The sequence below is a fragment of the Rhea pennata genome, chromosome 2 (assembly GCF_028389875.1).
Source record: "Rhea pennata isolate bPtePen1 chromosome 2, bPtePen1.pri, whole genome shotgun sequence".
NCBI classification, from domain to species: domain Eukaryota; kingdom Metazoa; phylum Chordata; class Aves; order Rheiformes; family Rheidae; genus Rhea; species Rhea pennata.
Genome location: NC_084664.1, coordinates 126,106,527 through 126,118,600, shown reverse-complemented (window position 1 = coordinate 126,118,600; position 12,074 = coordinate 126,106,527). Strand labels below are relative to the sequence as shown.

General features: G+C 41.5%; 1 protein-coding gene across 3 annotated transcripts in view; it reads left to right on the top strand.

Annotated features, from left to right (window-relative positions):
* TRIM55 (tripartite motif containing 55) overlaps nucleotides 1–12,074 on the top strand; it is a 44,150-nt gene that overhangs the window by 27,034 nt on the left and 5,042 nt on the right. The window lies entirely within an intron of this gene.

The window sequence follows — 12,074 nt, the reverse complement described above, 5'->3', positions numbered from 1 at the left end:
TGGATGACCAGCAAGGTGGTGGTCATCCAGCCAACCAAGCCTGTGGCTTGACAGGAGGTGAGAAGAGCCAAGCTTGTTCAGTCCAGCAAGTGGGGGAGGCAAATCTGGAGAGCAAAGATTGCTGTCAGAGGGGTACGCGTCGGAGGGGAAATCCTCTGTGTAAAGGCTAAAGGATGACACTGACAGAAAAAAAGGTAGTTTAAACTGGCCACGTATTTTCAGCTGGTCAGTTAGAAGGTTCCTAACCACCTGAGCCGACAGTCAGAAAAAGTCTCCCAGAGAAGTAAGGCAAAAAGCCCAGACTGTTTGTAAGATAAAGCTTGAAACTTTGAAACTGCTTTTCAGTGGCTGGCGGAGAACGGGGCACTCTGGTCGCGTAGCGCTGCCCGCTCCGCTCTGGCCGTCCCGCGCTCGCGAGGGCGGACGGAGCTGCGGTGCCGCGGAAGCTTTGCTGTCTCTGCCGAAGCAAAGTGGAGCTAGCTGTTTTCTCCCGGGTCGCCGTGTCCTAGTTTTTAGCGGCGCTGAAGGCTGAGCCCATGCCGGTCTGCCTGCCTGCGGAGGCTGACACGGTCGGCAGGCAGCACAACACGGAGCGGGAAAACAGCAGCCGAGAGAGGCCCTCCTGAGACTCAGGTGCAGTAAATGCCAAAAAGAGGGACCAGAGTTAAGACATGCTTCTCCCGAAAGCTCGAGCTCTCCACACTGGGCTCCCCCAGCGCCCCGCGGCCCCCGCGCTGGTGCGGCGAGCGGCCGGGGGCGCTGGCACCCCTCAGTCACGTCATTGACCAGAGCATTTGGTCTTATTTATTGGAGAGCAAAGACCTCTGACACAAGGCAATGGTAGTTGCCTTTGGGTGTTTGCTCTATTTAACAGGAAAAAAAAATCAGTTTTTGCTTATCATTCAAACAAAAATGCTTATTTTTCCCTGCTCATTTTCTCTACTGCTCTCTAAACGCCATGCAATATAATATGGTGCCTCTATGGAAAATGATAAACTATTGTTCAGCTTTTTTAACCAAAAATTCCAGCACTGTGACTAAAGTATAGCTCTCCATTAAAAAAAAAAAAGAGAGAGAGAGAGACAGGAAGAAGCTGTCACTTATGCTTATCTGCATAAGTTATGCAAAAAGATGCACTGTCTGATATAATTTGAATTTGAAAAGAATCGGACACTGTGAATCTCAATTAAATTTACAGAGCATAGTTTAATTTTCATTTATTAGTGCTTGTTTTTGAAAATTTAGTATATTATTACAGGAGGACATAGAGCTTATTAGTACACATGGGAAATCAGGCATTAGAATAGCATTATGCTATTTTTTTCCCCTCTCTTTCTCTTTTAATTCAAAATATATTTTGAAATTAAAAATAGACAAATGCAGAAAGCGCTTGTTTCTACCATTTGTGGCCTCTTTGTGCGCAGTCTCTAGTGACAGCTTTATGATTTATTTAATCATGAAATAGAAAGGAGGTGAGGGAGAAAGATGTTTTGGTCACAGACTCTACTTGAATAAAAATCATTTTCTCTTCCATATGTAGTGAGATGGCTGTTTAGACAGCTTGTGTCTTTATCCTTCATGTGAAATATCAGGTCACTTCCCTTTGTCCTGTTTGTCATAAGCCCCTCCAAGTCATATAACAAAATTATTCAAAATAAATAACAATAATAATTTGTATTAATGATAATATAAATCCACACATGGCCATCAACATAATAAAAGGGGCATATAATTTATTATTTCAAGACTTTTCAAATAGAAGGTTCTGATATGAACCTTGTTTTCCTGCAGCAATAAGAGGTCAGTTCTAGCTATCAATCCAAAAAAATTACTTAAGATAAACTTTGTTTCACTCTAAGGAACAGTCCCAATGCATGACGACTTTTCCCCTGGAGTACAGAAGGATATGGCAATCAGTTAGGACATGGCAACCAGAGGTGCAGTGAGCAAGTGCATAGATTACTTGGCCTAAGAAAGGCTGGCGTGAAATGTTTCAGCAACAAACAATATAGGAACGAAATAGGAAATTCCGTCCTGTACAGCCACATCCCACTTAAAAGAGGTGCCGAAGTTAGAAGTGTAGTGACCATAGGCTGCTTCTGTGGCTAATGGAGAATGGAGGCATCTCCAGCGAGGGAGACGGCTCACTAACTGCCGCTGTCTTGCACTTGGCACTCTCTTCATATCCGGAGTATAAGGAGACATCACTCTTAATGGAGGTGCCTCAGCTAAGAGTCTAAAGTTAGTGGATGTTTTGAAGTGAGTCTGAACCTCTGTGGATGACAGGTCGGAGCAAATGACTAAAATGGAGCAGGGATAGTGAGTTGCCTTGCCGCTCGTGGGAATACTTTCTTTTGGAGTAATACATTAGCAGAGGATGACGTGGACATTAGCAAACAGAGCTTTCCAGTGCATGGGAGAAACAGATCTTGGAGTCCAAAGCAAAAGCAAGAAAGCTGAGCAAGACTGTATGTGATGAATTGCAGAGGGAAAGTGAAGGATAAAGGTAAGGTGAAGGAAGCCTTTGCTAAGTCTTAAGAAGTCTTTCTGTGTTTGGTCTCAGGAAACATCCTAAGTGTGATAAGAAAGTGAATGGGCATTTCTTGCATCCCTGTAGGGATTATATCTAAAAAGCTCATTCACCAGTTTGGCATTTCGGGTCTTGGGCATCTGCCTGCATGCTCATTATACCTGGAGGATGCTCCCAATGACATGTAGTTGTGGGGCTGACAGCGTAGGAAGAATGATGTGTACATTTTGTAAATGCTGGTGTCATCTAACAGTTAGGCTTGTTCACCTGAAGGAGATTGTGGACCTTCACTCTCCTGTGAATCTGTTTTCTAAATACGCATTGAGTCACGCTTAGTAGTAAGATTAGATTTCAGGAGTGCTGAATATCTGTCAGTTCAAACAGAGCAAATGCTCAATGCTCCTGATTATCTAGCCAGTTATGTAAGCTCTTCTTGCTGCATAGCTGTAGGCAACCAAACTTGAAAAGCTGGGCCTAAATTGTGCCCTAAATTCACTTGTGCGGGTCTCTGATAGCTTGACAAAGCCAAGCACATCAAGAGCAGTAAAACCACTTTCCAGGAATGTATAGTCCTTAAAAATATCTTCACACTCAAAAACACCATATCCCTTAGTTTGTAATAGAGGAACTCCAAAATACAGCAGTGGTAAAAAACATGACTATTTTACAATAAAACGCTCTTTTGTTGTTACTGGAAAAAGACAGGTCCCAATATACCCTATGTCTCTTCAATATCTTTCAATCCGGTTAAAATACAGAGGGCAATTGATAGGTGAGGAAATTTTTGCCGTAATCAGGTTTTTGTAGACAGCATCTCTTATGCAGAGACATCATGTGATTTTGTGAGAGCTTATGAAAGGTCTTGCATTCACCTGGGTCTCTGGTTACCCAGCTTAGTTAGTCTAAACTGGAGTGCAGGAGCCTTTATCTGTTGCACAAATTCTTTGGCAGCATGCATCACAGAAGTGGCTGGCTGTAGTTGCAGGGGACTTAAATGCATACCTCCAGTTTGAAGGGAACTGCAAGTTAATCATCCACAGACAATATTCTGATTTAATTTCCTTTGCTGCCAGTAAGTACAGTGCTTTAATTCCATGAGGATATAAAATATAATCAGGACTGAGCTGCTTGGAAAGAGAAACACTAATGGAGTGGCCTTTGTTAATCTTGTTTCATCAGTTTTTAAATTTTCTATTACTTGCTTGCAACCTTATGCCACCTGCCAGAATTACCGTAGGGACATTCCTCTCTGTATTCAAGTATTGTAGTTCTCTTTGCCTTGCTGCTGCATACTTCAATTTCAGCTGGTGATCCTTCATATATTTTTCCATGAGACAGCATTAAATCATCTGTCAGAAAGGTCAGTATTTAGCTAAGTTTTAGCCAACTGATTGTCATGTCAATATGCAGACAACATGGACAAAAAAAGATTATTTAAAACACAAATAAACCTGAGAGAAATCAATCTGTGGCTTCTTCCTCATGTACCTCTGCTTTTCCATTACTCTAAAAAAGGTGCAGTCCTATGTTTTAGCTCAGTCCTTCTCTGGAATTATTGCACAAGTGCAGTGGTGATACACCAGTAATAATTTCTTTTATCTTCTACAAATTGGAACTCAGTCTTGCCAGTCCTGCTCAGCCACATGAGCCTATTACTACTGCCAGGGAGAGATTGCTTACTTGAGAGAGCAGAGTTTTGCAAGGCTGGGTTTAGTGGGAATTAATACTAAGCAAGGGTCTCCTCTCTGGCTAACCCAACACAGTCTTTCCACAATTTGCCTGCAAAATGGGACAGAAAGTTGTTGATCTCAATAGCAAACATAGCCCAAGCAGAATTCCCCGAGGAAGGCAGTTTCTGCTCCAAAAACTTCCTTCTCCCTTGTGCAGATATATTTAGTGTTATTGGAAGATCTAAGAGCATAGAGAACAGAATTCAGCTTAATATCTGCTTTCAACATCTGCATATGCTCATCCTGCATTTTTAGGAGGAAAACTGGATGGGTCTATGCCTGTACTGTTAAAAAAAGTCTACGGGATTTGACTGAATGAAAAATGGGTCATCTATCCTCAGTGACGTTTAGCCTTTTGCAGAAGACCCATGAATCAGAATACAAGTCCCAGTTACATTCTGTTTGAAGCTTCTTCCTAAATCTCACCTAAATTTCACTTTCAAAACATTGCTCAGCCTCTAGCTGAAATACAGGGGGAGCATTAGGTGCACAGTCTCGGACAGTTACCATTCCAGAAATTCTGCTTTTGCTTCCCTCTAATGTGACTTACGGAGATGGGGCTCAGTTGCAAGGTTCAGGTCCGAGGCCGTTCAGCTGGTGGCAATTTGTACTTGTAAATTTCCATTTCGCATCCTGACTTTGCACGTAAGGGGAGATAATTTCCCCCCCACACACAGTTTAGCGAATCCATGCAGAGAAAATCAGGAAAGTCTTGATTGCTCCTCCTTTAACACCTCTCTTTCTCTTGCTTCTGAGAATTAGCTGCGTGATTCAGAGGCAGCGATGATGAGGCGTGAGGGCAATGCATTAAGACCGGCTTTCAGACAACAGTTTCACATAATTAATATGAGTGGCAAATATTTCACCTGAAGTTTTACCTCAGATAGTCTGGTCTGTGATTTGTCTGCTGAGTCACAGATGCCGTCTGATTTATATATGTTTCAATTTCAGCCCATTGCTAGCAATAATAGGACCTCAGCAGCGACAGTGTGGACAAAATTCTTTCTCCTGCTCAAAATAGTACAAAGCCAGGCTCCCCCAGATCTTGTCCTTCTGAAGCTGGCTCATTGAAATATTGAACTCTACCTCCACGAAACCTCCCTCTCGAAGCGTTTCTCATTCTGTTCTCTCTTCAGACATTCTGAAAGGGGACTAGAATGTAAACAAACAGTATTTCTTAATCAGGGGCGAGTTGTTGCTGGTTTACATCATGCTATGGTAGATCTATGTCACAACAACACAAGCCACCTGTCTGCAGAATATTTGGTTTAGTTGTCTTCCTACTGCCCTGAAACATTTCAGGCTTTCCGTGCGGCTGTAAACTATTCTCTGTAAAGCAGGGCTTGTAAACTTGCAGCAGTGAGAGGTGGATCGATATCTAAATACCAGCCTATCTGACCATGAATACTGAAAATCCCACTGGCAGTAATTAGCAGTTAATTAGAGATGACTCCCGGTGTTTGAAAATTGAATGGTGCTGCTTCCAGGCTTTCCTGACTTTTGAGGGCTTGGAACGCACCCGAAGGAGGAGCGTCCTGCCTGTTTCAGTGCCTGCCTTTCTGGCGCTTAAAACGGAGACCTAGGTTGGATGGGTGCATTTTCATTCAAAAGAAAAAAAAATGAATGGAGAAAGACATAGAAAATGCAGCATTAATTCAGCCTTAAATCCCTTTTCAGGTGATATACCCTACAGACACATTTACGATAATCTTTAGCTGATTAAAAGAGCAATAACTAATTCAAACAGCTGTCACCCCAAGGTTAGCTGCCGATAGTTATGTACCACACTGTTCAGATCCTGCTAGTTGTCAGAGGACTTTTCCTTCGATTCACTAGAGAACGATCCCACAATCCTGGAGAAGAAGTGGTCCAAATTTCTCACTCCTTACTTTAGAGAACATCCTGTCACATCTGCCCAGGCCTGTCTCACCCACCAAAGGTGATGATGAAAATACAGTGCCAGGCTCCTAAAGCACTCACGACTCAGCACTTCCATGCAAAAAAAGTGGCTCTTTTTCAAGTTGAAACAGTCACTGTTTAACTTACTCTGTTACAAAATGATTTATTGAGAAAACGTCTTCTTTTACCCCACCAGTGCAATGAGCTTTTTCAATATCTGGCACCAATTTTGCTTTTTAAAATACATTCACTTTCATATTTAAATGTAATTTTATTATTTATTTTTGTAAAATAAGTTTTGTTTAAGGAGCTGGTGTCAGCCCAGATGCAGGTCAGTTCCAAGCTTGGCATTGGTGCCACTTGTGCGTGATCTGTGCTTTACACTCCTTAATAACAGGTCAATACTTGCAATTGAATCTGAGTCTTTAAGAGCAGCATTTATCACAGCTTCTTTAGATTTCACTTAGGAACAGTATGAGATGGGCAGCAGGAAGCGTGGTTTAGTATCTTGCACATAGGTGGGCTGAGCAGTGTGTGAGCAGGCCAGCATTGCTAATGCATGAGCATAGATTATAATGTGAGACATGATACCTCAGACGCCTGTCCAGGAGGTCACAGTGCTGCTAGCTGAGCAAAATATTATTATTGGAGTAGAGTCATTTCTTGGCTACTCACTTTGATAACTGTGGTTATAGCAGAGAGTATTCAGGCAACTGAAAACATGGAAAAACAAGCACATGGAGAAAAAGGAGCAACAGCAAAAAGCAATCAGGAGGAAAAAGGTGTTTTAACTGTGGCATGGACTCTCTCTTTCCATTACATGGTGGCTTTAAAGAATAGCAATCTGTTGCTCTCGCTGGCGTTCCAGCATTTCCTCCCAGAGCTCTGGCAGTGTATTTTTGACTCTCACAGAGCGAGCAATGTGTCCATAGCTCGTGTATATCACCTCCAGCATACTTGCAGCCCAACTAAGTCAATCATTCCTGATGCAAGTGTAAGCAGTGCTCAAACCTCCAAAGCATGGTATGTGTCCACTCACCTCACAGCTATTCTGGCTCTGTTACCTGATCCGGTGAATGGAGCTCTGGGGTGAGTCACAGTCTGCGCTGGCACTGTGTCTCATTCACTGCATCTGCAAAAATACCGTTTGGAGAGAAAGAAAAAGCTTTAATTTACAACACTCCATATTACTCAATGGAAAGATTGTGTAACAGAGCCAAACTGATGTTAAGCTATTACTGGATTTGTTACATCTCCCTGAAAGTCAATAGGAACATTTCTTTGACATGGATTAGATGGGTTACTACCACAGAGGAGTATTTGGAAGGTCTTTCATGGTTTACTTACAAATGAAGTTGTACCTACTGATTTGATAAAGCAAAAGGAGGAGAAAAAGTTGCTAGTAGTGAGTAACTTTCTGATCCTGGTGGCCAGCACTTACCACTTACTCCTATAGTTTCTCAGGGAGATGTGACAATGGTCCTTTTCTTCCTTCTAGTAGGACTGAAAACAGAACAGAAATGATAGAAGGCTCATTGATCAGGAGGTCCTCAAAAACTTCACTACGACAGGAGCAGAGAATGATGGGTGGATAAACCCAAGAAAGACTACTTTAATCATTCAGCCTTAGCATTCATGTGCTTGTAAGACTCTCCTTTTGGGTTTCCTTCATTTTCTTGGACAGTGGCAGGACAAGAATTTATTCAGGTTTGTAGTTAATCACTCTCAACAAAAAAAAAGTTCCAGTGTGCTGCAATAATGGATGGGATATTAAAAGAGTGTCTTATTTCTGGCTTTTTTGTCTCAGTTATGAAAAAGATTGGTTATATAGAAAGGGGAATTGTATTTACTTTGTCTCATATACTAGTCAGAAGCAAACCACTCTCTTAAACCATTCTCCAGAACTGTTTCCACCACTTGTTCAAATGGTGGAACATTGACAGGTGAACAGGACACTGGTATCCTGTGAGAAATGTACAGATTCTGCACCAAAATAAGCTAGCCAGACTTTTTGTCTGAACTTGGTCTCTAAGATCATTAAGAGATACTGCATTAGCCATTAGCCACATAATGCTAATTATAATACAATGAAAATCTATTGAAGAAAGGCATTTACTCCCAATGGACATTTAAAATTCATTGCTGGCCACTATTCAGAGAGTGACACAGCTAGCACTATGATTGATGGGAGTTTGTCTGTTTGTATTATTTTGTTTGTGACTCTATGTTTTTTAGTGGCAGGTAATCTTAGCAATTATTTCAGAGGATATTCTGCTGGTTCCCGCTAATAAAAAGAAAAGATCGGTGTAAAATAAGCTGCCTCTTAGCTTGAAGTAGTGTTGTTGTGATTTATGTGACAGCTGCCAGGTGTTAGACTGAAGGAGCTAGACTGCATAAAAATATGAAAACCAAATGCTTGAACTAAAGTTTAAACTATTTAAAAATAACCTGTTGTGCTCTCTTTGTTTCCGCTGCCTGGAAGTGTTGAGTGCCAGAAGTGTAACACTTGACATTTGAGGCAGGCAAACATAGCCTACAGATTCTGTGATGGCTTTGCAACCAGCTAGCATTTTTTTAATAATGCTTGTTCTTGTCAACACTGGAGGTTGTTTCTAAACAGCCAAAGTAAAATATGGGAATTAACTTTAATTTATCACTCATTTTCTGAGGCTAGAGAAGCCTGGGAAGCAAGAAGCCTGTGGTTTCACTGCTTCTTTCTCAAAGAAAGCATTTTCTTTCAAATTCACACTCTCGCTATCCCACTGGATCAAGAGGAGGCAGTGAAAGCACTGGGTGGTTCAGACGCTTCCAAGGGTGTATTGCCTTTCTTTCTCTGGCAGCAAAGGTGGTTTAGGAGGTTCTTGCCAAATGGACATGCTTCTTATTCCTGCCCACATGCCACTCGCATCTCAATTGTGCTGATGCAGCTGTTTGTGGGGCTGTGTCGGAATCAAATTACTCAAATGGTCTGGGTTAAAAATATCTTCCTTCACCTCAAAAACAAAACAAAACAAATTGATGTCATTCCAGTAACATTGCCATTGTCAGCACAAAGCTGCAAACAGCAGCAGCAATGCAAATGGACAGTGAACCGTGGAGGGATGAGGTGGATGGGGTGCCAAGGGGCAGGATCTGCATTTGGCTAGCACAGCTCCAGAAAACATTTATCAAGGTGCATGAAAGGGCTCTGTGTAACCAACCAGAGTCCCCATGTGCGTTGTTGTAAGAAATAAACTCCTTTCCTAGGGCTCATTGACTCCTAGTAAGTCATGTGCATTCTCTTTTCACTTACTGCAGTGTAAATCTAGACCTTTCTCCTTAATTCAGATTTGAGACCATGATTCCACAAGATGGTAAATACAATTTTGGGGAACTCAGTATTAGCTCAGAAATAATATACCGAGGTGACACAAAGTTTTTAGCTGGTACAAATTCGCTATGGTGAGTCTAATTGGTTCAAAAGAATGTGAAAAGGTCGTTTTTGCTTTGCCAACAAAAGCACAATCTACTCTCCTATGGCTGGCATATAGCTAGCAATCATTTTTGTTTTCTGACTAATTAAATAAAACTGTGATCATTTACTCACGCAAAATTTTGATAAAATACAGTTCTGGGTGATCTACAGCCTTGGGGGAGCCAACCAGTTCAGTCCTCATTTCTCCTTATTTCTCACATTTGCTTGTAAGCTGATGTGATATAGCCTCAAAGAAGGCCTTTATAACAGTGGCTTCTCCAGATCCTATCTAATTGGAAATCAAAAATAAGCAAAAAAATTGACCAAAAAAAAAGCAAATTGAAGAAGACAGTTAAGTTCCTTCACCTTTCCTCCCTACTTTCCAAATTTAAGAGTTTTTAGATTCTGTAAATAGTAATAGTGGTTTTAAATTCCTATCAAGCAATTTTCTGATATTCTGAAGTATTTGGGTGAAATCTTTCATGTCTAATCATTTAAAAGTCAGATCTAGTCTAACCCGGTCACCAAGAATCTCAGAGTCAACAGTTAGAAGCAGATATCTCCATGAGGCAATCCAGTCCATAGCGAGTTCTTTTAGGATGAGACAAATCACCCTCTGGTAGTGCCTTTCTCTCATAGGGACTGAATACGATTTGCTTGACTGAACATCTCACTTCTGAATGACAGAAATTTGGTAAGGTGGATCCCAGTCCTGTATCTGAAGGCTATGGAGATCAGTGGATGAAAACAAAACAGTGTGTGTGAACTTCATGGTGTTTCAGGCATCTAGAAGCCCTAGGCTGCCTATTTTTCCCCAACGTAAATTGAATAACTGCAGGGTCCTATTAAATGGAGACATTAGTAATAGGATCTTACCTCTTTTCTCGCATCCTCTAACAATTTTTTTTGTTAGAAATTTATATAGATTTAACTTGTGCTTAAGGAAGCAAACGCTGAAAGATGCTGAGTACCTGCAACTTTGATACGACTCATCAGATTAAACTTATACTGTTTACTCACACAAATTCATAGTGTGCCAGATGCTGAAAGGTGCTAAATGGCCATTCAGTGGGAGTTCTCCTTGCTCAACACCTCCAAAGTGTTGGCACGTATACTTCAACTAGGACTTTACCTATACAAAAAACAAATCCAGCCATCACTCATGCAGGGTGTGTTTCCCTCCCTGCTTCATGAGTTGACCTGGTGAAAATTCCTGGTGCTTACTGAAAGCATCATCTGATGTCACTTAACACCACAGGGGAAAATATAAATCAAAGCATAAGTATTCAGCACTCTCTCAGCATTGACCTAGTGTGATTAATATAATCTGGGGTAAACACTTTTGTTATTCTTTATTAATGTTAGGGACCCAAATCGAGGGTTGGGACTTGTTATTCTAGGCAATATAAAAAACAAGCCCTACCCTTGAGATCTCCAAGACCAAGAGATAAAACTTAGGTAGAAGCTTAACAGCAGTTACCTAATAGTGATGGACAAACACAATGAAGTGTTGTATCTGAAACATCTGAAAGGCGTGTGGCAAAGGCTGTGCCATGCTCAGCAGAAAGCCTTTTTCTGACAATGGAGCAGGACTGCAATAACAGGGAAAGCAGGGTGTTCTGGGCCCAGGGATTGCAAGAACTTGTAGAGAGGTTGAGTGTTCAGATCCTGTTGATACTGAGAGGACCTGCTTCCACTTTCTACCTACCAGTTCAAAAAGTTATTTTCTGTAAAAGCTGAAATCTTTTTGTCTCAAACAGCTCTGAGCTGTGTGGGATGCTGTTGCAAGGGAAAAATTAATAATATGCACAGGGTTGTTCCAGGCACCTTTCAGTAGTCTCTTGCCTCACATGAGCATTAACATATCTCAGTCAGTATAGAACTCAGAGCACAAAGACTAAAATATCACAGGTGTGAAAACACAAGTCTAAAAGCCAAAGAACGGCTCTGTTGTGCTTGCTTCACTCCTTGTTGGGTGTGATGGCAAATTATTGCTCTTGGAAAGGCACATCAAGGTATAACAGACTGGCAGCCTGCTGAGTTCAGTGAGGCACTGGGAGTAAATGCTTCATCCAGCCAAACCCAATAGGAATATGTTTGAGGTTCGGCATTGTTTTGCTGACAGAGGAAGATGTCATCACATCAGAATAAGAAGGAGTTAACAAGTTATGAAACACAGTTTTGTCAGTGATGTAGACACAGATTGTTTTGTTTGAAATGCAGTACCAGCAGTGCTGGTTAGCAAGTTAATGCAGTCACCTCGCCAGGCTAAGTCTTTACATTGTGCTTTATTTCTTCTAGTACTACTGGGCCCAAATCCTGTGAAACAAGCTACTTAACTTTAAGCTCATAAATAGGTCTTTCTTTCGGAGTTAAGCTTTGGTTACAATATGTTTCTGGATAATGGTGGTTGGAACAGTAAATGGAAGTGATAAAGGAAGCCTGTCCTGCACAAGGAGAG